The sequence below is a fragment of the Nomascus leucogenys genome, chromosome 16 (genome assembly GCF_006542625.1).
Source record: "Nomascus leucogenys isolate Asia chromosome 16, Asia_NLE_v1, whole genome shotgun sequence".
Lineage (NCBI taxonomy): Eukaryota > Metazoa > Chordata > Mammalia > Primates > Hylobatidae > Nomascus > Nomascus leucogenys.
Window position 1 is genome coordinate 87,287,728 of NC_044396.1, and position 25,247 is coordinate 87,312,974.

At 42.8% G+C, this 25,247-nt stretch overlaps 1 long non-coding RNA gene across 1 annotated transcript in view; it reads left to right on the forward strand.

The window, feature by feature from the left end:
- The first annotated feature begins 10,886 nt into the window (after positions 1-10,886).
- The window catches only part of LOC100584783, a 77,062-nt gene continuing 62,701 nt past the window's right edge, over positions 10,887-25,247 (forward strand). The window contains exon 1 of the long non-coding RNA XR_001115997.2: positions 10,887-11,270. This is a non-coding gene — a long non-coding RNA (uncharacterized LOC100584783). The remainder of the gene's footprint in view (positions 11,271-25,247) is intronic.

Genomic DNA, 25,247 nt, shown 5'->3' on the forward strand with positions numbered 1-25,247 from the left:
TGTGTGTGTGTGTGTGTGTGTGTGTGTGTGTGTTTAATCTATTTTTATCATGGAGTGAGGAGGAATATTTTCTAGAAGTCTCCTCCAAACATGGGAAACTTCTCTTTATGTCTCATTGGCTCAAACAGATTCACATAGGCAAGCTGGAGAGTAAGGGCCCAGTATCTTCATTCCTGTCGTTGGAAGAAGGGGGGTCTGCTAGGGACAAAGAAGAGGGAGGAGAATTGTTGTTGGCAACCCACAGCGTCTGCTACAGAAGCTCAATTTAATAGAGTGTTTTATTGCCATTTGCTGCTTTCCACTTATTGTCTGTTGATTTATACACATCTATGATTAATTTAGGAAGCAAAAAAATTGCTTATTACTCTTTAAGAAAGAAAATTTGTTTGACGGAACACTCTCAAAGCTGAGAGTCAATCATTTATTCGAAATGCAAAAAAACATTTACTGAGAACCTACTTTATGCCATGCTAGGTACTGTAGACAGAGAGATGAAAATAATTTTTCATATAGATAATAATAATAATGGGTTCCTTTGTGTTAGAAGAGTTACAACAACCTCTTACTTTATTAGCTCTCTTCACCTCTAGGGATGATGGATCAGTACTTATCCTAAACCATTGCACTCTCCCCATTCTGCCTCAGACAAGACATGAGCTGGAAAGACTAAAATGTTGGGCAATGCATGCATGCAGGATTTATCTCCAGGGAATTTATGAGCCAAAGCAGACAAACACCATGAGGTTGTAATTCTAGGAAACATCACATTTGCTGGTTTATTTCACAGCAAGTCCCAAATTTCATAGGTCATAGCATCCTGGGTTTTCCATTGGAGGATCTACATAATTTTAAGACTTCTTATCATCCCAGAGTTTACATTCCATGCAGGAAACAGAATCCCACACCTGTGATCCCCTGACAATAGTCCAGGTCCCAGGTGTCATGAGCGATTCAAGCAGAGGGAGTGGTTACTGGAGGAGCAAGCTGGCCTTGCAAGGCCTGGGAAGGGTGTGGGCAGAGCAGGGGTTCAGGCCCTTTCACCTGAGAGCTGGCTGCAAACAAGGCTTAGAGAGGAGAATGAACAACAGCAACAACAGTAATAGTAAAAACTGCTCTGCAAGAGCACTCAGTATGAGTTCCACTCTAAATTATTTAACCCTTACTTCAACCTTGTAAGACAACTAAGGTACAGAAAGATTTAGAAACTTACTAGAAAGCAAGGGAAATGGGTTTTAAGCCAACATTTACCTGCCTCCAGAACTTTAACCAACAGATTGGGATAACATGAGTGCACCTGTTGGCCCGGAATGAACTGTTCACATACATGTGGTGGAAGTTAGGCCAGGAAAAGAATTTGGGTCAGATTGTCATTTATTTGAGGGGTGGCCATGAACTTCTTGAGAGTAGGCACTGTGTTTCATTCAATGTTTATTCCTAATGCCTTGTATATAACAGGTGACTGATAGGTGTTTATTAGTGAATGAATGGACGGAAAGATGTATACGATTTAGATCAATGGAAAGTCAAATTATGTAGTTTGGACTTCAACCATTGGTTAATGGGGAGTCAGGAAAGTTTTCTTGAGGAGGAGACAGGAGAATAGCACTGTTTCAGGATTGAGTTTCCAGTAATATGTAAAATTTTCATTCCCATGTCCTATAAGGCACAGCTGATTTGATTGCATTCCACATGGGGAGTCCTGGGTCATCCCAGCCAGCTCTGCCTAGGTTTGTGATCTCTGCCTGCAGGTCCAAAGAGGTAGAGGAGTCTGGAATAGGCAATAGGGAAATCTGGGAGCCAAGAAGTGTAGCCAAATTCATCCTCCTCTGATATCTTTGCTGCCTGCCATGCATGAGTCCACCCAGACCCCCCTGATGGCATTGACTTGGGGATGCTCTCCTGGTCCCAACTCCCATTTGCCACCTGGGTCTAATGGCTTCACTGTAAATTCCCTTCAGATCTAGCTTTTGCCCCCCTGCCTGTTCCTTGGGCTTAGCTGTTTAAACTCCTCCCTATTCCTCACACAGTCTTAGCCTCTTCTTTGGAAAGGCTGTCTTTGTTTTGTTTGAAGCATTCCCAGAGTTGTGAAATGTGTGCCTTCTCCTTCGTCCTGGCCTGGCTGTCAGAAACAATGATAGGACTCTTAATGTCTTGGTGCTTTAAAATGGATATGGATATTTCATTTGCTTGCTTTTTTATATTACCTTTGAAGTCCTGAAAGACAGATACCCTCTTCTCACATTTTACTCAGATTTCCATTAGTAATAAAATACAACTTAATTGATCCAAACTGGGACGCACTTGTGGAATGGAAACATACACACACACACACACACACACACACACACACACTGGCTTTAATTTATCATTTAGTCCTGATTCTGCAGTTGAGGGCAAAGGAGCATGACTTTTGAGTGTGCCAAGCTGTATGTAATTTTTGAAGGCAATGTACAAATTAAAAATAAGTTGCCAGACTTCATGAGTTTTTGCATGTTCAGACACTTGATTGTGGGCAGTCAGGTGTATTCGGTGTTTCAGTGAGGCATGGAAGATGGATGGAAGAGAAAACATGGGGTTGTTAGCAAGGCCAGTGTTTGAGGAGCTAAGAAAATTCTCACTTTCTTAAATTGGTAAAGTTACTGGCAATATTTTGCTTCCAGAAAAGGAAGATGAGGAAGCTAACATTTCTTGAGCAGGTACTATGACAAAATAATTTGCCTGCAAATTCCAAGTTCCAGGGAATCTGTCCTGTTCACTCTTTTCCTCTCAGAGCCTCCACACATGTGAAGGCCCCCTTCACAGGGAGCAGGAAGTCATCCTTCTGTAGCATTAGCCCACTGGCCAGTACCAGAATAGGGTTGCAGGGGCAAAGACAAGCCAGTGTCCTAGAAAGAGGCAGACGTCAAAAGCAACTAAGCCAGGTTGGTCCTCATGATCACCCCACCTTCTACCCCACCCACCATCCAGATGTACCTGGGCTTGCCTGAGAGATTTCAGTGGGCCGGGGCCCCCGCAGGGGCAGCTGCTCAGAATCTGACTAAAGGGTGGGCTTTGTTCGGCTAATCGAGGTACAGGGTATGTAAATGGTTGAGATATGGAGTAGGGACAAGGGTTTCAGACAATAGGGTGAGGAGAGAGAGAGAGGACAGCTGCTTTAGGGAAGGGAAATTTGAGGGAAAAAATGCTTAAGGGAGAAATTCAGAAATTTGGGTATTGATATATGTGATTTATTTCCATTCTTTGTAACCTTAAATAGCCTTCAGGAAGAATATTTTTGAAGAAATCTACCTCTCTCTTCCAGGTTTTAGGAGTTGATGTATGATGTGGCAGAGAGGGGGTAGTTTTGAGAATGTGTATGTGTGTGTTTGTGAGTATGTCGGTTTGTGTTTTGATGCTTACATATTGAGAACAGACTGAAGTATATACACTGGGGCAACCCAAGAGGTTTTAGCTAATCCAGGTTACATTACAGCATTTTACAGAGCTCAGAGTCCTTTAAAATGGCACAGGATGAAGGTGGTCAATGGAAAGCCATAACTTCCTCACCCTACTGTACCCAATTCTGAGGACTCTGTTCCTAAACACCTTCTTGGATGAGAATCCCAGGGTAACAATGAAAGTTCCTAACAGGAGGGTATGAGGGTGCTGATAACAAGGTGACCGTAAAGATTCTGACAAGTATCTCTCACATGACTTTAAAAAATGGGGACCAGGACACTCACTAAATAGAGAAAATGCAAGGGATGTTTTGCACATTCTAAGTGAATGATGAGGGATATTGTACAACTGATATCCATTTACCATTTCTTATTCCTAAGTAATTTTTGTTCCCTGGAGCTTGAAAGAGATGCTTGACAAGGTTTTATAAAATGCAGGTTGAAAAAGCACAGCTTGCAGAGTGATTAAAATGCATCCTTATTGCGTTCTCCTGCCATCTATTTAATATGTATTCAACCCTCTCCTGCCCCTGGATGAAAGTAAGGCAAGTCCATGACTTGTCTGGTGACTCAGGTAACTGGTGGTTCTACAGTCATTTTAAGTCTCCACCACTGCCTTGATTCAGTAATTGAGTGCTCAAAGATATTAGCCCTATATCTCAACCAGATTTGATAGTGAGTCTTCCTCCTTTCCCCACATCAGGTGTCTTTAGGCTAAAAGCCTGTGGAGGGAATGGTGGAGACTTGGGGCTTGGCTTCTCCGTTTCTCAGTTTTTGTTTCTACAGTCCCCTGAACCCCAGCTTCTCAGCACCTTATGACCCCTTGAGGATTGGAGGAGAGGGAGAAGAGGTAAGAGAACAGCACAAGTCCCTTGCAAATACCACCATCATCAGCAACCCTAGCACCCGAGGACCTGGTGGAGGCCTGGGTATTCTTGAGCGCTTCATGAATCCTACCACTGGGACTCCCCTGACGTTCCCCCAACCTAGATGGAAGCAACTTGTCTTGGGTGGATGCTTCACCTCCTCCCTCAGATTCTAGGAATCCAGGTTGTTCATGATGGATCCCACCCCTACTTGGGGCAGCCCTATTAATTGGAATGTCCCCATCCTGGCTTTCTCTCAACCCATCTCAGTCCCATACTGACTCATGGAAAACATTCCCATGTTCCTTGTTCCAAAAAACAATGGATCCCCATGCAGCAGGTGCCCTGGGTTTTACCCCCAAAATGGCACATCAGCCCTCCTCCACCCACTGCATTTCCTGGTTAGCCGTTAGATCTCAGTTGCAGGGAACACATTCCAAAGCTCTTGGTGTGACCCCATGGAAGACTCACCACACTTGAGGTGACACCCGTAAATACAATTGCATCTCTGAGGAAATCTCCTCAGCAATTTTCCTTCTTTCATTCCCTTAACACTCTTTAAAACCACAACAAGGGCTGGGTACGATGGCTCACACCTCTAATCCCAGCACTTTGGGAGGCCAAGGCGGGCGGATCACTTGAGGTCAGGAGTTTGAGACCAGCCTGTCCAACATGGTGAAATCCCGTCTCTACCAAAAATACAGAAATTAGCTGGGTGTGGTGGCACATGCCTGTAATCCCAGCTACTTGGGATGCTAAGGCAGGAGAATCGCTTGAACCCGGGAGATGAAGGTTGCAGTGAGTCCAGGTCGCACCACTGCACTCCAGCCTGGGCAACAGAGTGAGACTATGTCTCAAAAAAAAAAAAAAAAAAAAAAAAAAAAGGAAAAGAAAAGAAAAAAAAAAAAACACAATGAGGAAGAGGCGCCTACTGCTTGGGTAGGTGCTCTGAGATTTCCTTCGTAAATTCCGTATGTGGAGACCTGGATTTGAATCTCTCATCTCTTACCTCCTGGTGCTTATCATGAGGCTTACCATGAGCCTCCAGTTTCAACATTCTGTTACAAATTTGATTCAAGATTATTTGTGTGCCAAGAGAAACTTTAATTTTTTCTCCCTTTGGTTTCCCATCCAAATGTTCTGTGCCTTTGTGGTTTTATGACTCAGACTCTAAGACACACTAAGTCACAAGATGGAATGACTCACACCTGGTCTGTACTCTCTCTAAAGCTCTAAAAACAGGATGGCTATATTGAACTAAGTCTGAGAATTCTAGAATTCTAGGTAAAGAAGATTTAGAATGGAGAGAGGTTTTTTATACTGAGAATTAAAGGAAGAGACCTCTGCATTATTCTGGGAATATGGTAGCTATAACCAGGTAAAAGTACCTGAAAAATGAAGGTGAGATATGGTAACATCTACTTGGGCATCTACTATATCCTAAGGTGAATTGCTGTGTGCCTCATATACTTAATTATCATTGAATTATTAAGATTATCACTTAATCTTTAAAACAAACATGCTTGTCCCCTAGCTAGCCTTCATTAAACACCCCCATCCTCAACCTTATTGCTGAGGATATTTTAAAGAATTAAGGTTAAGCTGTCAATGTTTGACTTACTTCCTGTGCTTTCTCTTCATCAACCCTCTCCTGATGACCCAGATCTGGGCACCAGAAGAATGGAAGAACTGTTGGGGTAATGTGGATGTAAGCAATCTAGGAAGAGTCCCCTTTCAAATCACAGCATCAGCTCAGCCTGGATGATGGCAGAGACCATTAATTACGTCCTTCCTACCTTTTCCAAATAAAATATATTTTAAGTTAGTCAAGTGAACAATCTGGAACTCAAGTTTCTTTTGACATATTTAATTCTGGCAGCTCTACTGAGTGCCTACAGTGCTGGCCGTTGAGTGCCTGCAGTGCTGGACAGGAGCTGAGTGTCAGGAGGGATTACAGATAGGAGTCCTGTATCTGTAGTCCTGCCCTCCAGGCATTCATTTGAAGGGGAGCAGACAGTGTTCACATGGGTCCCTCAGATCCAGGTATGACAAAGGCCCTTGTGAGGGTAGGTGCCTAGAGCAACATGGGCCCAGAGGAGGAAGCTGCTGAGGAGAGGTTGGAAGGGAGATTCACCAAGGGGAGCTTGGAGTTGGAGAAGAGGTTGGGATTCAGAATCAAGGATTGTACATGAGGGTTTGAGTATGAGGGTTCTGGGCTCACTTTCCAATTATTCCTGAACTAGCTAAGGGCACAAAAGGGAAAGCCAGAGAGTTGCTACCCCTGAAACACATCCCCTTGTGTCTTGGGGACTTGGGCATTAATTAGCCTGGCACAATGGAGAGGGTATGGAATGTTTAAACACCTTGATCTTAGCTTCGACTCTGCTGCCAATCTGTCTTGTGATGTCACACAAACACATTTTTTACTCTAAGCCTTCAGTGTCCCTTGAGCTCTCAGCAACCTGCAAGGCAGGCAAGTCAGGATTTATCCTCCTCATCTTGTGCAGAAAACAAAACTCAGCATCAGGGAAGTGAGGAAGGAATGCTCCAATTTGAGCTTTACAGTTGCCCTGCAAGGTGAGCTGTCATCCTCAGCCTCATTTCACAGATAAAGCAACATACTAGAAAGACTAAGTTATTTTCCCCAAACTTGTGCAGCTGGCTTAGGTGAAAGCAGGTGTTTCCAGCCATGCTGGCCTGCCTACAGACAGTGTGTTCTTCCACTTCTGCTTACACATTTGGAGCACAAAACCTGGGATGTGATTTTCAGAAAACGTGAAACATCACCTGTTCCAGAATGAAGACTTTTCATGCTTTAAAAAATCTGTAAGGCATTCTGCCTCCTGTGGCTAATCTCCAGCTCTGAGGCGATGTCACGAGTGGAGTATCATGGAAAAGACCATCGAACTTTGTGTCCCCATGCCTTTGAGAAACCATTTTTTCCCTTTCTAAAGCAAATTAAATATGCCATCAGTGAAGGCTAATTGAATAACCCTTTGAAAATGAAGCTCTGGCCCTCATTAAAGTGAAGGCCACTCATTACCTTGTCTGTCATCATCTGGGGAAGTGTCCCATGACCTACCATACCCTGATTCACCCCAAAGCCTATAATCAAAGCCATCTTGTGGCTTTGATTCTTCCAAACTCTTTCTTCTTCAAATACTATTACATTTATAAAATCTTGAGTAAAATGACTTTGATCTAGTATCCCAATATAGAAAAACATCATTAATTTAGGTGTCATTAATTCATACAATGTGGAAATCTAGGCTTTAAGTGAACTGCATTTGCTTTTCTACTTTGTAGTTTTCTAAAAGCCTAATGCTTGCAGTTACATGAACTCATTTCATGTCTACCAAGTTCTGCTGGCACTTACTCCCAACTTTCCTTCAAATTGGTCCCTCTTATCTCCCTCTTTAATTGTTTCCTCAATAGTCCTGGCCACAATTGTGGTCCAGTTGCCCCAGACTCTAATTTTTCCAGGCCCAAATCAAGTCTACATAGAACAGTTGGGTGATTTGCAGAAAGACCACATTTGCTCCTCACACATCTCTGGGAAACTCCACTCTCTGCTCTCTACAAGTTGAAGTCTAATCCATCTCCTTTTCCAGGTTTTCAAGACCCTTTATGTCTCATACATGCTCCTCTTCTCTAGACCCCTCCCTCTTCACTATTATCCTTACTTGAACTCCACTCAAAACATATTCATCATCATACTTTCCCAAGATGACTGACTTTTTCTCATCCTGCATATCTGCTCATGTTGTTCCTTTTGACTAAAAGTTTTCTCCTCTCCCACCTCTGGGAGACTGCTATTCATGTTCTGGCTGGCCTCTGTTCATATTCAGGGCAAACTCAGAACTAAACCGTAAAATCCTCTAGGCAGATTTGCCTGACCTCTTAGTCCTGAAGAGGAATGGTTCCTTTGTGTTCTCATGGTCTCTCATACTTCCCTGTTGTTGACCAATCACCCTGAACTATTTGCTGCTTATTAATTTGTCTATATTCCTTATGAGACCATAAACCTACAAGATTGGAATCACCCAGGTATCCTCAGAAAAATATCTGGTGCATGCAGATTCTCAGTCAACATTACATGAATAAACAAACAATTGAAGATAGACATATTGATGATGAACACTGCATGTAAGGAAACCACAGCTCAGTTTTAGTGATTTTAGTGATTTAACCCAACTGATTTATATTTTTCCTTCACACCATGCTGGATCCATCTCTGTGTCTCCAGCTGCACCAGAATAGTGCCTTGGGCACACTGGGTGCTCAGTCAATGTGTTTGGATGAATAATAGTGCGGGCCATGCTGGCTCTGGCTATGACCAGGCGGTTTTCTAGGTGCTGGAACCCAATGTGGCCAGGAAGCCAGCAGAGGGAGAGCTCAGTAGTCCCAGTGATCTAAAAGTGAGTCCTACCTCGTCCGTTTTTGTCTTCTCATCTGTAGTCACCTCGAGAAGGATCGGGAGGAAGTAAAAACAGCTGGGTGATCCCATTAACAACCAACAATCTGGGAATGCTGCTGAATTCGCTTGAAACTGAACTAGCAGTAACTCTGGATGGGTCCATTAACCTGCAGCCGAAATTAGATTATGTAGAAATAACATTAAATAAAGAGCCACAGTGCTCAGTTAATTGAGAGGCAAACTTGTAAATTGTAAGATCATTGTCTTTGAAAGGCAGACTAGTCCATCACCTCAAGACCCTTGGGGGCACTCACAAGTGTCCAGTTTGGGGTTCATTTTAGAGAAAACGCATTTTCTGTAGAGGCACTTTAGAAATCTATTTGTTGTAGAAAGAGTTTGAAATGAAAAAATAATTACAAGCTTTGGAGTGAAACCGAGGTGAGGTAGATTTAAATCTTAGCTCTATTACACACTAGCTCTGTGACCTTAGAGAAGTGACTTAATTTCTCTGAGCCCCAACAGTCTTGCCTCTTAACTGGGGGTGATGGTGGTAATAATATGTATCTCTAAGTCTTGTGAGGGAGGCAGGCACATCTAAACATCACTGCAATACAAGGAAGGAACACATTGAGGGATGGTGTTATGGAAGCAACAAGGAGAACCTCACCTGACCAAGAGAGCCAAGAATGGTGCCTCGAAGAGATGCCAGCTGAGCTGAACTCTAGAGCATGAGCAGGTGCAACTGGATTAAGGGTGGGCCACTAGTACTTGTCTTGGAGACCATCTAGGTTTTGATCACTAAGAATACAAGGAGATGGAGGTCCATTTACTAATCAGAACTCCTCGAGGGTGGGGAGTTTACCCCATGTGAGTGAAGAAAGAGCTTTAATAATGTGATCACAGTGAGGGACAAGCATGAATAACTACGGCTGGTTTCCAGATTGCCTTGACTTAGTTTTGCACACATTTGAGTCCAGAAGAGACTCACTAGGTCTCGGCATAATGAAACCAGGCCTCTTGGTCATCAAATGCCCCTCAGAGCTCTCAGTCTCTCTAAACAAACACTGTACAAATTTTTAAATAACACTTCGAAAACAAGCAGCAGCAATCCTTTGGTTGGGTACAGTGGCTCACTCCTGTAATCCTAGCACTTTGGGAGGCCAAGGCTGGTGGATCACCTGAGGTCAGGAGTTCGATACCAGCTGGCCAACATGGTGAAACACTGTCTCTACTAAAAATACAAAACTTAGCCAGGTGTGGTGGTGGGTGCCTGTAATCCCAGCTACTTGGGAGGCTGAGGCTGGATAATTGCTTGAACCCAGGAGGCGGAGGCTGCAGTGAGCCAAGATCACACCATCACACTCCAGCCTGGGCAACAAGATCAAAACTCCATCTCAAAAAGAAAAAAAAAAAGAAGAGGAAATGAACCAAACTATTGGTCTGGAAGAAGGTTGCCCAGCTCCATGAGAAACAAAAGTTGCAGCTCTCTGAGCTCAGGCCTCTGGAACTGTGATCACATCCATCCGCACTTAAGGACAGGAACTGGCTCACTGGCTCAAGACAGCTGCCTCTCCTTACTGGTGGTCACTTCTACAGCCAAGTGCTCCCAGCCTCTTCAGTCATAGGACTTGATTTGGAAACCCATCACCACCCTGCCTGCCCCGCTCTGGCTGTCAGGTTTTCAGGGCTCCTCTCTCCTTTTAGGCATAGCCCAGAACTGAGTACAGCAGACCAACAGGGGAGACTGGCCCAGAAAAGCATGGGGTATCCCGCGTTTCTAATGGGACGCTGTGCTCCTCTTCATGGTGCCTAACTTTGCAGTTCCTCCAGGACTTCACTCACACTCTGAGTACATAGAGGATCAGAAGGGGAAGCGGCATGTTTCAGTGGAAAAGACAGGCTGTGGCTCAGAAAATTGATTTAACCTTGGGTAAAGCACTTGACCATTCTTGGCCTCAGCCTCATAACTTTTACTTACCTGTAAAATAAGAGTTGTTGTGGGAATTACATGATAGAGGGCATGAAAAAGCTTGGCACCTTACCTAATGCATTGGATCAGCTCAAGAAATGTTAGGCTTCTTTCTCGCTTCTCCTTCCTTTCCTGCCTCCCTTCCTCCCACTCCTTCCTTCCTCTCTTCCTCCAGCCATGTCTCCCTCCCTCCCTCCCTTCCTTCTCTCCCCCCAAGCCTCCATATTTATTTCCTTCCTACTAAAATTTTCTTCCACATTCCCTCTCATCCAGTCCTCAATGAAGCCTGAGGACAGCTATCAGTGGTCACTCTCTTGGGCTTGAAATGGAACAGATCTTGTTGTTCCATCTCTTTCCGATAGCGCCAGTTTCTGCTGAGGACAGAACATTGTCTTCTTTTCTCCCTGCGTCAGGCAGATGGCAGGGAGTGTTGTGTGTTCCCACAAAGGAGCGTTCTGTCCCCGCTCCCGAATCTCTCAGCGAGCCCTGTCATGGAAGGCATCCAGGAGAATGTGGAACTCTGTGCCCGCTTTCTCAGAACACAGGAGCATCCACGACCCTCAGAATCACAGCATTGAGAGGTACCACAGGAAGGGCCCCATGTTTGAATGGTCTGTGCACTAGGGACCGAGACCCTGAGGACAAGCCTGTGATTGGTGAGAAGTCCTGCACATTGCACACTATGCTTCAGCTGATGGGGGCGGCAGGACTGATTGTCATTGTCCCTACTTTACAGACTAGAAAACTGAAGCTCAGACGGGCTTAGCAATTTTCCCCAAATTACACAGTAGTTAGGAGGTAGACAAAGTTCGCATGCCTGGTCTTGGGAATCCAAGTTCAGTGTTCTTTCATTATGATGTTTTGCCTCTGTATATTAAAAAAAAATGAATTTTCAACTGAATGTAGGTAAATAACCCAGGAATTTAATTATATTTTTTCCTTCTGGTTCTGGCTTTGGCTTAGGTTCTACCTGAGAATCAACCTCTCCCTACAACAACTGTTTCTTCTTTTCTGACATTCTACATTTTTTTTTTTTTTTTGAGACTGGGTATCACCCTGTCACCCAGGCTGGAGTGCAGTGGCTCACTGCAACCTCTGCCTCCTGGGCTCAAGTGATCCTCCCACCTCAGTCTCCCAAGCAGCTGGGACTACAGGCATGCACCACCATGTCTGCCTAATTTGTTTTTGGTAGAGATGGGGTTTCACTATGTTGCCCAGGCTGGTCTTAAACTCCTGGGATGAGGCAATCCTCCTGCCTCAGCCTTCCAAAGTGCTGAGTTTATAGGCACAAGCCATCACACCTGGTCACATTCTACATCTTTGTTCGGGGCTGCACTACGGACCCATTATTCATGCAAAACCTGGCAAGCATCCTCAACTCTTACTACTCCTAACCCGCGCCCCACCCCCCGCCAGTCGCCAATGCTGTCCTTACCATGTACAATCAATGCCAGGACCCGTACCTTTGACTTAACAAATACCTCTTGCATCTGCCCCTCCTCCCTGTACCAACTGTGCCCCCATCCACTGCTCTGCCCCAGGCTCTTCCTCACCCAGTAAAGTGCAATGACCTCGAACGGTTTGCCTTTTAAGGTGTTTTCTGTAAATCTATGCTCCATGCACTGGTGAGAAGATCTTTCAACACCACAATGGATACGTTCAATGGCCACTCAGTTCCTCAAAGAAGCAACTATTTATGAAAAAATGTTTCTGAGCCAGGCATGGTGCCACAGTCTTTGCACGCAATAGCTCTAAATCACAAAGTAACTCTACGAAGGAAGCTTTGTTATCCCAGTTTCACAGCTGGAAAGTAGCAGAGCTAGACCTCCAACACAGATCTGTCTGATTGCACAACAGTGCTCTCTTCATACCCCACACAGCCTCCCAGATAAAATCTTGTCTCCCTAATATCAATTGCAGCCCCAGTCTCCTGCCTCCAGACACCCCTCATGCCCTGCTTTCCAGACACATCCCCCTTCCTGAAGTTCACTCATCTCCCAACATGGTTTTGTGTTCCATGGCTCCATTTGTGTTCTTCCCTCTGCCTGGGATGCCTTCCTCTGTCCAACTGTCCCCCCAAGCACCACTCAGCCGCAAGACTAAGGTTAGAACCCAGGATTATCTCACTCGGATCTCTTCTCCTTTCCACTACAGAGCCCTGTCTCCCACATGGACAATTTTCACTTCATTCTAGGTTACGATGCTGTAATTGGCATGGACCAGGATGGAGAAATGCCTCCAAGGAATGCTTCAGTTGGTAGTTAATATAAAGGGATAGGTCTCTGTTGGCTTCTTGTGGAAAATTATTTCAAGAGTTGATTTTTAAATGTAAGGGAAACAGGACTTTATTCCCTGGTCAGACTAATTACTGCACTCCTGAGTCATGCTGATGAGATGGCTTCAGAAAAACAACAGTTCTCCCACTGAGCCATAGGTCAAGGGGTTCTGGGTGTTTTCACAGAAGTTTATTGCTTTCAAGGGGGTTATTGATGGGCTGGAGTGTGAGGTTTCTTGAGGAATAAAACTATCACAATCTGTTTAGAACTTCTCTGTGGGGAGGGAGTATTATTCCTCAGCAGTGAATGACTCAATGAAAAACAGAATATTTGTGGTACATGTGCTCCGTGCTCTCAGGCTTGTCAATACCAAGTTTGAAGACAAAAAATAAAATAAAATAAAGTAAAATAAAATAAACAGAAAAAAAGAAGGCTTTTTAAAAAAGTGATTAAGGATGAAAGCTCTGGCTGCTGACCTAGACCTCTGTGAATTTAGAACCCAAGATGATCCCAGCTGTGTGATGGGGCAGCACCCTTAGTGTGGGAGCTGGGCTCTGTCCCTCACATGTGGGTACATTGTGAGACCTATATGGAGTCAGGGGACCTGAAGCTGGGTAGGGTCTGCAGCTGAGCTACTGGGGACTTTCTGGTGTCTGTTAGCCTCCCTAGGACCCACATTCGTTTTCTGTAAAATGAGGGGATTTGAGCCAATTCACTGTCTTCCTAATAATCACTGTTTTCTTGTAATCACACACCACTGTTCCCTTTTTTTTAAAAATTTTATTATTATACTTTAGGTTTTGGGGTACATGTGCACAATGTGCAGGTTTGTTACATATGTATCCATGTGCCATGTTGGTTTGTTGCACCCATTAACTCGTCATTTAGGATTAGGTATATCTCCTAATGCTGTCCCTCCCGCCTCCCCCCACCCCACAACAGTCCCCGGAGTGTGATGTTCCCCATCCTGTGTCCATGAGTTCTCATTGTTCAATTCCCACCTCTGAGTGAGAACATGCAGTGTTTGGTTTTTTGTTCTTGCGATAGTTTACTGAGAATGATGTTTTCCAGTTTCATCCATGTACCTACAAAGGACATGAACTCATCATTTTTTATGGCTGCATAGTATTCCATGGTGTATATGTGCCACATTTTCTTAATCCAGTCTATCGTTGTTGTTGGACATTTGGGTTGGTTCCAAGTCTGCTACTGTGAATAGTGTCACAATAAACATACGTGTGCATGTGTCTTTATAGCAGCATGATTTATAGTCCTTTGAGTATATACCCAGTGATGGGATGGCTGGGTCAAATGGTATTTCTAGTTCTAGATCCCTGAGGAATCACCACACTGACTTCCACAATGGTTGAACTAGTTGACAGTCCCACCAACACTGTAAAACTGTTCCTATTTCTCCACATCTTCTCCAGCACCTGTTGTTTCCTGACTTTTTAATGATGGCCATTCTAACTGATGTGAGACAGTATCTCATTGTGGTTTTGATTTGCATTTCTCTGATGGCCAGGGATGATGAGCATTTTTTCATGTGTTTTTTGGCTGCATAAATGTCTTCTTTTGAGAAGTGTCTGTTCATGTCCTTTGCCCACTTTTTGATGGGGTTGTTTTTTTCTTGTAAATTTGTTTGAGTTCATTGTAGATTCTGGATATTAGCCCTTTGTCAGATGAGTAGGTTGCAAAAATTTTCTCCCATTCTGTAGGTTGCCTGTTCACTCTGATGGTAGTTTCTTTTGCTGTGCAGAAGCTCTTTAGTTTAATTAGATTCCATTTGTCAATTTTGGCTTTTGTTGCCATTGCTTTTGGTGTTTTAGACATGAAGTCCTTGCCCATGCCTATGTCCTGAATGGTATTGCCTAGGTTTTCTTCTAGGGCTTTTATGGTTTTAGGTCTAACATTTAAGTCTTTAATCCATCTTGAATTAATTTTTGTTTAAGGTGTAAAGAAGGGATCCAGTTTCAGCTTTCTACATATGGCTAGCCAGTTTTCCCAGCACCATTTATTAAATAGGGAATCCTTTCCCCATTTCTTGTTTTTGTCAGGTTTGTCAAAGATCAGATAGTTGTAGATATGTGGCATTATTTCTGAGGGCTCTGTTCTGTTCCATTGATCTATGTCTCTGTTGTGGTACCAGTACCATGCTGTTTTGGTTACTGTAGCCTTGTAGTGTAGTTTGAAGTCAGGTAGCTTGATGCCTACAGCTTTGTTCTTTTGGCTTAGGATTGACTTGGCCATGCGGGCTCTTTTTTGGTTCCATATGAACTTTAAAGTAGTTTTTTCCAATTCTGTGAAGAAAGTCATTGGTAGCTTGATGGTGATGGCATTGAATCTATAAATGACCTTGGGCAGTATGGCCATTTTCATGATATTGATTCTTCTAACCTATGAGCATGGAATGTTCTTCCATTTGTTTGTATCCTCTTTTATTTCATTGAGCAGTGGTTTGTAGTTCTCCTTGAAGAGGTCCTTCACATCCCTTGTAAGTTGGATTCCTAGGTATTTTATTCTCTTTGAAGCAATTGTGAATGGGAGTTCACTCATGATTTGGCTCTCTGTTTGTCTGTGATTGGTGTATAAGAATGCTTGTGATTTTTGTACATTGATTTTGTATCCTGAGACTTTGCTGAAGTTGCTTATCAGCTTAAGGAGATTTTGGGCTGAGACAATGGGGTTTTCTAGATATACAATCATGTCATCTGCAAACAGGGACAGTTTGACTTCCTCTTTTCCTAATTGAATACCCTTTATTTCCTTCTCCTGCCTGATTGCTCTGGCCAGAACTTCCAGCACTATGTTGAATAGGAGTGGTGAGAGAGAGCATCCCTGTCTTGTGCCAGTTTTCAAAGGGAATGCTTCCAGTTTTTGCCCATTCAGTATGATATTGGCTGTGGGTTTGTCATAGATGGCTCTTATTATTTTGAGATACATCCCATCAATACCTAATTTATTGAGAGTTTTTAGCATGAAGGTTGTTGAATTTTGTCAAAGGCCTTTTCTGAATCTATTGAGATAATCATGTGGTTTTTGTCTTTGGTTCTGTTTATATGCTGGATTACATTTATTGATTTGCGTATGTTGAACCAGCCTTGCATCCCAGGGATGAAGCCCACTTGATCATGGTGGATAAGCTTTTTGATGTGCTGCTGGATTTGGTTTGTCCGTATTTTATTGAGGATTTTTGCATCAATGTTCATTAAGGGTATTGGTCTGAAATTCTCTTTTTTGGTTATGTCTCTGCCAGGCTTTGGTATCAGGACGATGCTGGCCTCATAAAATGTGTTAGGGAGGATTCCCTCTTTTTCTATCAATTGGAATAGTTTCAGAAGGAATGGTACCAGTTCCTCCTTGTACCTCTGGTAGAATTCAGCTGTGAATCCATCAGGTCCTGGGCTCTTTTTGGTTGGTAAGCTATTGATTATTGCCACAATTTCAGAGCCTGTTATTGGTCTATTCAGAGATTCCACTTCTTCCTGGTTTAGTCTTGGGAGGGTGTATTTGTCAACGAATTTATCCATTTCTTCTAGATTTTCTAGTTTATTTGCGTTTGTAGAATTCTCTGATGGTATATTGTATTTCTGTGGGATCGGTGGTGATATCCCCTTTTTCATTTTTTATTGCATCTATTTGATTCTTCTCTCTTTTCTTCTTTATTAGTCTTGCTAGCAGTCTATCAATTTTGTTGATCTTTTCCAAAAACCAGCTCCTGGATTCATTAATTTTTTGAAGGGTTTTTTGTGTTTCTATTTCCTTCAGTTCTGCTCTGATTTTAGTTATTTCTAGCCTTCTGCTAGCTTTTGAATGTGTTTGCTCTTGCTTTTCTAGTTCTTTTAATTGCGATGTTAGGGTGTCAATTTTGGATCCTTCCTGCTTTCTCTTGTGGGCATTTAGTGCTATAAATTTCCCTCTACACACTGCTTTGAATGTGTCCCAGAGATTCTGGTATGTTGTGTCTTTGTTCTCATTGGTTTCAAAGAACATCTTTATTTCTTCCTTCATTTCATTATGTACCCAGTAGTCACTCAGGAGCAGGTTGTTCAGTTTCCATGTAGTTGAGTGGTTTTGAGTGAGTTTCTTAATCCTGAGTTCTAGTTTGATTGCACTGTGGTCTGAGAGACAGTTTGTTATAATTTCTGTTCTTTTACATTTGCTGAGGAGAGCTTTACTTCCAACTATGTGGTCAATTTTGGAATAGGTGTGGTGTGGTGCTGAAAAAAATGTATATTCTGTTGATTTGGGGTGGAGAGTTGTGTAGATGTCTATTAGGTCCACTTTGTGCAGAGCTGAGTTCAATTCCTGGATATCCTTGTTAACTTTCTGTCTCATTGATCTGTCTAATGTTGACAGTGGAGTGTTAAAATCTCCCATTATTATGGTGTGGGAGTTTAAGTCCCTTTGTAGGTCACTCAGGACTTGCTTTATGAATCTGGGTGCTCCTGTGTTGGGTGCATATATATTTAGGATAGTTAGCTCTTCTTGTTGAATTGATCCCTTTACCATTATGCAATGGCCTTCTTTGTCTCTTTTGATCTTTGTTGGATTAAAGTCTATTTTATCAGAGACTAGGATTGCAACCCCTGCCATTTTTTGTTTTCCATTTGCTTGGTAGATCTTCCTCCATCCATTTATTTTGAGTCTATGTGTGTCTCTGCACGTTAGATGGGTTTCCTGAATATAGCACACTGATGGGTCTTGACTCCTTATCCAGTTTTCCAGTCTGTGTCTTTTAATTGGAACATTTAGCCCATTTACATTTAAAGTTAATATTGTTATGTGTGAATTTGATCCTGTCATTATGATGTTAGTTGGTTATTTTGCTCGTTAGTTGATGCAGTTTCTTCCTAGCCTCGATGGTCTTTACAATTTGGCATGTTTTTGCAGTGGCTGGTACCGGTTGTTCCTTTCCATGTTTAGTGCTTCCTTCAGGAGCTCTTTTAGGGCAGGACTGGTGGTGACAAAATCACTCAGCATTTGCTTGTCTGCAAAGTATTTTATTTCTCCTTCACTTATGAAGCTTAGTTTGGCTGGATATGAAATTCTGGGTTGAAAATTCTTTTCTTTAAGAATGTTGAATATCATCCCCCACTCTCTTCTGGCTTGTAGAGTTTCTGCCGAGACATCCGCTTTTAGTCTGATCGGCTTCCCTTTGTGGGTAACCCGACCTTTCTCTCTGGCCGCCCTTAACATTTTTTCCTTCATTTCAACTTTGGTGAATCTGACAATTACGTGTCTTGGAGTTGCTCTTCTCGAGGAGTATCTTTGTGGCGTTCTCTGTATTTCCCGAATCTGAATGTTGGCCTGCCTTGCTAGATTGGGGAAGTTCTGCTGGATAATATCTTGCAGAGTGTTTTCCAACTTGGTTCCATTCTCCCCATCATTTTCAGGTACACCAATCAGACGTAGGTTTGGTCTTTTCACATAGTCCCAAATTTCTTGGAGGCTTTGTTCATTTCTTTTTATTCTTTTTTCTCTAAACTTCTCTTCTGGCTTCATTTCATTCATTTCATCTTCCATCACTGATACCCTTTCTTCCAGTTGATCGCATTGGCTACCGAGGCTTCTGCAGTCTTCACGTAGTTCTTGAAACTTGGCTTTCAGCTCCATCAGCTCCTTTAAGCCCTTCTCTTCATTGGTTATTCTAGTTATCCATTCATCTAACTTTTTTTCAAAGTTTTTAACTTCTTTGCTATTGTTTTGAATTTCCTCCTGTAGCTCGGAGTAGTTTGATTGTCTGAAGCCTTCTTCTCTCAACTCGTCAAAGTCATTCTCCATCCAGCTTTGTTCCGTTGCTGGTGAGGAACTGCGTTCCTTTGGAGGAGGAGAGGTGCTCTGCTTTTTAGAGTTTCCAGTTTTTCTGCTCTGTTTTTTCCCCATCTTTGTGGTTTTTTCTACTTTTGGTCTTTGATGATGGTGATGTACAGATGGGTTTTGGTGCAGATGTCCTTTCTGTTTGTTAGTTTTCCTTCTACCAGACAGGACCCTCAGCTGCAGGTCTGTTGGAGTTTGCTAGAGGTCCACTCCAGACCCTGTTTGGCTGAGTGTCAGCAGCGGTGGCTGCAGAACAGTGGATTTTCATGAGACCACAAATTCAGCTGTCTGATAGTTCCTCTGGAAGTTTTGTCTCAGAGGAGTACCTAGTCAAGTGAGGTGTCAGTCTGTCCCTACTGGGGGGTGCCTCCCAGTTAGGCTGCTCGGGGGTCAAGGACCCACTTTAGGAGGCAGTCTGTCTGTTCTCAGATATCCAGCTGCGTGCTGGGAGAACCACTACTCTCTTCAAAGCTCTCAGACAGGGACATTTAAGTCTGCAGAGGTTCCTGCTGAATTTTTGTCTGTGCCCTGCCCCCAGAGGTGGAGCCTACAGAGGCAGGCAGTCCTCCTTGAGCTGTGGTGGGCTCCACCCAGTTCGAGCTTCCTGGCTGCTTTGTTTACCTAAGCAAGCCTGGGCAATGGTGTGCGCCCCTCCTCCAGCCTCGCTGCTGCCTTGCAGTTTGATCTCAGACTGCTGTGCTAGCAATCAGCGAGACTCCGTGGGCATAGGACCCTCTGAGCCAGGTGCAGGACACAATCTCCTGGTGTGCCGTTTACCAGGCCCGTTGGAAAAGTGCAGTATTAGGGTGGGACTGACCCGATTTTCCAGGTGCCATCTGTTACCCCTTTCTTTGACTAGGAAAGGGAACTCCCTGACCCCTTGCACTTCCTGAGTGAGGCAATGCCTCGCTCTGCTTCGGCTCGCGCACAGTGCGCTGCACCACCTGTCCTGTACCCACTGTTTGGCACTCCCTAGTGAGATGAACCCGGTACCTCAAATGGAAATGCAGAAATCACCCATCTTCTGTGTCACTCAGCTGGGAGCTGTAGACTGGAGCTGTTCCTATTCGGCCATCTTGGCTTCCACTGTTCTTTTAAAGCTTTTCTTTCCACTTAATTTAAATCAACCCTCTTTTAAGACTTTGCCATTTATGAAAGAAAAATATCCATAAAATTATAGTTTTGATTTGCTAATTACATGTTTTCTAATTAACACTGTATCAGTCAGAGGGTCCTTGGTTGAAAGCAATTGAAAATCTTCCAGCAATCTTAAGCAGAGTGAGATCTTTTTGGAGAGATTCTCAGGGCTCAGGTAACTTTAGGAGGCTAGAAGGCTTGAAGACAGTAGGGATTGAAGTAGTCCTGGTTGACCAGACAGCAGAACCACTGTATGAAACTGGGATGACTGGTCTCTGCGAAGCACCACTGCCACACCACTGTCATCACAATGAATGTGGCTATCAGATGGACATCCATGTCACCATGTCATCTATCTGCTCAGAATTCAAAATCATGGGGACAGTATCTGGTTGGCCAAGCTCAAGTCACACTTGCACCCTGCCTACCTACCTTGGGACAGGTGTGAGGATGATGAAAATCTGGTTCCTTTGACTTCTGTAGGTGGCCAAGGTCCTCAGGAGGATACAAAATGGGAGATTCCCCAATAGGGAGAACAAGGTGCTAATGGAAGACAGATTGAATGGTGGCTAGTAAAAACTTGAAAATAAAGAAAAAACTCCCCAAAACAAAAAAAAAGGTATTTACTGCACTCATTAAAATAATACATAATTATGAAAATAAAAAGTTTATTTGTGTACCATAACATCATAAACTCATGTATCAACCCCATGTACCACTCTGTAGGAAGCACTGGCCTCTCTAAGGATCTCTAAGGATCCTGCAGCTTTGGCCTTTATTGTACACCGGTGAATACTTCCATTTTGGAAAGTATAGACTCATTTGTCTCTTTCTGTAAAATACTGACCTTGGCTTTGTTTGATTTGCATGGTAGCTATTCTTTACTTGATGCTTCAGAACCTGTATAGAGCCACTTTTTTACTGTTTTAGGTTGACTGTCCACTTCCACTTTATTTTTGATGTGTTCAGAATATCATGCACCCACACATCTTCGCATTTTACTAGGATAAGTAGCAGGCAGTTGAAAAAAAGAAGAACCTGTAGCTTTCAAATGACCTTGATATCCTGCCATCTTTTGATCACAGTGTAGCTTTCTGGAATTCTCCAGGCCATGTGAGGGAGTGTATGCTCCCAGTGTTCAAGATATAATTTTACACAAGAATTCTAGAGACAACATGTTCTGCATAGGGCATCAGACACATCCAAATAAGTCAGAGTTCATTCCACTCTTCCTAAACATGTATTTGGCACTTCCTGTTAAACTACCAGAAACCTCATCAAATAAATGTTAGTTTTGGAAGAAATCTTAGCAATAATCCTGTTCATTTGTATTGATAATGCAAGTGAGACTTCCAAGATAAGGGTACACTGGGCCTAGAATATTTTGGAATTTCTTCTGAAACCCATTATGGAACTTCTAGTTCAAATAACAAGTTACCTTTTTCCTCTCTAACAGATCCCATTTCTCCTGTCAGGGAAGACCATTCCACAGTTACCTGATACTTTATGCAGAAATCAGATTACTTTATGAAATAAGATTCTTTCTGGAGATGGAATTCTGGCTCCACAGAAATTAAATACATCTAAATGCATAGTTCCTTATCCGTAAATGATAAGTAATCCCCACGCTTGTGTATAAGCATAGCATGCACACATACACATGGTGAAGGGAGAAAATACATGGCTCCAAATATTTGGATGTTTTGTTACAGAAGTTAATATTAAAGGTGAAAATTCAAAGTATGGTTGGGAAGAAAAAGATTAGCAGCTGATCTGTTAACTATCCTTTTTAAGCTGGGTAATTTCAAGGAGAGATTATGAAGAAGAATGAGAGGGAGAGTAGGAAGCAGGAGGAGGAGGAAGAAGAAAAAGGAAAGAAGAAAGAAAAAGAGAGAAAGAGAGAAAGAAAAAAAGAAAGAAAAAGAGAGAAAGAAAGAATAAAGAGAGAAAGAAGAAAGAAAAAGAGAAAGAAGAAAGAAAGAGAAAAAGAAAGAAAAAGAAGAAAGGAAAGAAAAAGGAAGCAAAGGAGGAGGAGGAGGAATAACAAGAGAAAGAAGAGAAGGAGGAAGAAGAGGAGAAGCAGAAATAAGGGGAAAAAAGGAGTTATCCTGGTCAAATGTGGAAAGATTCTATTCAAATTTCTGATGGTTTTTACTGATTGGATGATAATAAGAGAGTCCTTATCAATAGAATTCTTTCAGCAGGATATACTTGATAAATTGGTGTGGTAAACAAACCTGAAAAGTATAGATTTCCGGGGCATGGCCTGCTAGAAAGTGTCAGTTTTGGGTATTTGAGTATAAAATGGATTTATTTCATGCTCAAAAGTTCCCTTTGGGTCAGTGATGAACGGTATGCATCACTTAGAAGCCCCATGTGTTATACATCAGGGCACATTCTAATGTGATGCAAAAGGACCCAAGATGCAGCATTGGTGGTCCCAGACTTCTCACGCTTCATCTGCATGTTGCATAAAAGCAGAATAGCTTTTTTGTATTATTAGTAAAGTTTGATACTGAATAAGGGCTCTAATTCTTATGAGTCTGATTTGATAATTCAACCCTTTGTGCAATCTTTTTTTTTTTTTTTTTGAGACCGATTTTCACTCTTGTTGCCCAGGCTGGAGTGCAACGGTGTGATCTCGGCTCACTGAAACGTCTGCCTTCCAGGTTCAAGCGATTCTCCTACCTCAGCCTCCCCAGTAGCTGAGATTACAGGTGCTCACTACCACGCCCAGCTAATTTTGTATTTTTAATAGAGGTGGGGTTTCACCATGTTGGTCAGGCTGGTCTCGAACTCCTGACCTCAGGTGATCCACCTACCTCGGCCTCCCAAAGTGCTGGGATTACAGGTGTGAGCCACTGCGCCCAGTCTCTTTGTGCAATCTTAATAGCAAATGTGGTAGAAGGCAAACATGGTCACAAACTCTTGCTCTTCCTTGATTTCTTTGTCCCTTTTCCCCCACCATATCTCCCCTTCTACCTCTGGGCTCAGCCATGTGACTTGCCTGTGATGTTAGCCATTGTGACACAAGAGAGAACTGAAAAGCACTGGGCAATAGTGATTATTTTCTCTTGCTGCTGTTGGAACCCTGTGACATGTTAATGAAGCTAGACTAGCTGGTTGGAGGATGACAGACCATATAGACAAGAGACAAGTACCTTAACTGAGGCCCCTCTAGATCACCAGCCCTGACAGCTGGTGGAGTCCCAAGGAAAAGGGGTTCACTGGTCAATGTGCTAGAAGCCAATACTATGACACCAGATTCTGAGAAAAGAAAAGCTTTTTATTGCAAGTTGACTAACAAGGAGATAGGAATCCAGCTCAAATCTGTCTTCTTTTGCTGGCTTGAAGTCTGTAATTTGACTAGAAAAGGTTTAGGGGGTGGATTCTGAGATTAGCAGGTGATTGGTGGAAGCAAAGAGGAGGTATGGAAAGTCCTTGGGCATGAGCAGTTATCTCTTCACGCTATCTCATGGGTTATGTGCAGATTCAGGGGGAGTTAGTATGAAACATGTGGTGGAATTTCAGGCTGGGATGTCAGCAAGCTTGTTCTGCGCAGACTTCAGGGGCTGTATTGGTTCTAACTGATTTCAGCTAATTTTGTTCTCTTACAAGAGGAGGGAGTTTCAGCATTTCAGCAAGTTGTTTCTTTCTTTTCTCTTTTCTTTTTATCTTCCATCCTGTAAACTCAAGAATTTTTGTTCGTTACTGGTTTCTTTAACTCTTTGGGGCATGGTTTAAGTGGGACATGACAGATGTATGAGTGAGTCAGCCCAGCCCAACTGCTGCCCTACAGGAATCATGAGCTAAATAAATGGTTGCTTTAAGCTATTACATTTCGGGAGTGTTTTGTTACAAAGAAAAAGCCAACTGACATGGTATATTTAAAATCCACTGCGGCCAGATTCTAGCCTTCTTCTCACAACCCTCCCACTCCTTCTGCTTGTTCCTCCTCTTTCTATTTGGGATCAGGGCTCACAAACTGGTGGCCAAGGGTTGGCCAATGTGTCCCATGAAGAAATAATTTCAGCCAAGATTCATTGCAAAGACCATACTTGTTGATTATGTTCAGTGTACATCTGATTTTTCAGGGCTCCTGCCATACTAACTGCTAAATATTTTCAGTATCAGCCCTGGTCCTGTGAACAAGTTTTGTTCTATTCACAAAGTATAAATCAGAAGATTTTCCATGGAAATCTGGATTTATGGCTTGTCTAAAAAAGGGAATAGGGAAGGTCTGGGAATGTTGGACTAGGATTGGGCAGAAATGACCTGGAGCTGAGAAATGACTGCTCATCGTCCAGACAGGACTCGTGCTGCCAGTTCATCACTGTCCCATCATTCCTAGGTGTAGCATGTTTGTTTGTCTTGTTTCACCTATGCATGTTACCTGCTGGACCTTAGAGGAAGTTGGTTGTATGCATGATACATTGGCTAGCATTGGTTTGAGGGTGTAACCATGTACTCTCATGTTTTTATACATTTTGATATTATTGCCTGGAATGTGCATCTCCTTCTTGGACACTTTACTGAACCTCTGCAAATTCTTCAAAATTTAACTTAAATGCCTCCTGTTCTATGACATATTTCTCTCAATAAGGCTGTTTCACCTTCCTCTGTGTTCCATATGACTTTGCACATAATCTCTACTACAGCCTTAACATTTTGTCCATCAGCATTGCTTAAAAACTGCCTACAACTATCATGTGACCTCCTTGAACACAGGACTACCCTCCTCCCCTACTTACCCCTTGGGTAGGGCATATGGCAGGGCCCTTAATACCTGTGATGGATTAAGGAATCAACTAACTAGACATTCTGGCTGAACGTTAGAGAATGAATTTAATGCAATTTGCATTTTGTGTAAAACCAAACTTATGATTCTCTATGACACATTCCCTGAAGATTTCTTTATAATCAACAATGTTCTGCTTTGATTTTAAAGAGCTTCTTTTGGCTTCAGGACAAGCAGCATATAAAGGAAATAAAAATTATTTAAAGTATAAGAAAATCTGAGTCAAGTATCTTTGAAGAAGTGTGTTTAAAGGAACCAAGAGGCTGTTGGCACCAGAATGATCCTTAAAGCTCCCCACGTTCCTAATAAAAGAGAATCTGCATTGACCAATGGAATTACCTAGTTTCTGTCAGGACAGGCTAGACTACACTTTGATAGCAATCCCCAGATCCAAGTGGCTTGACAGCAAGCACACTGCTTTGCTACATGAACATCATGGTGGGCAGAGTGATCTATTCATCTTGGTCAGTCAGGGAACTGTGCCAATGGAGGCTCCATCTCAACTCATGCTTCCATGATCACTTGGG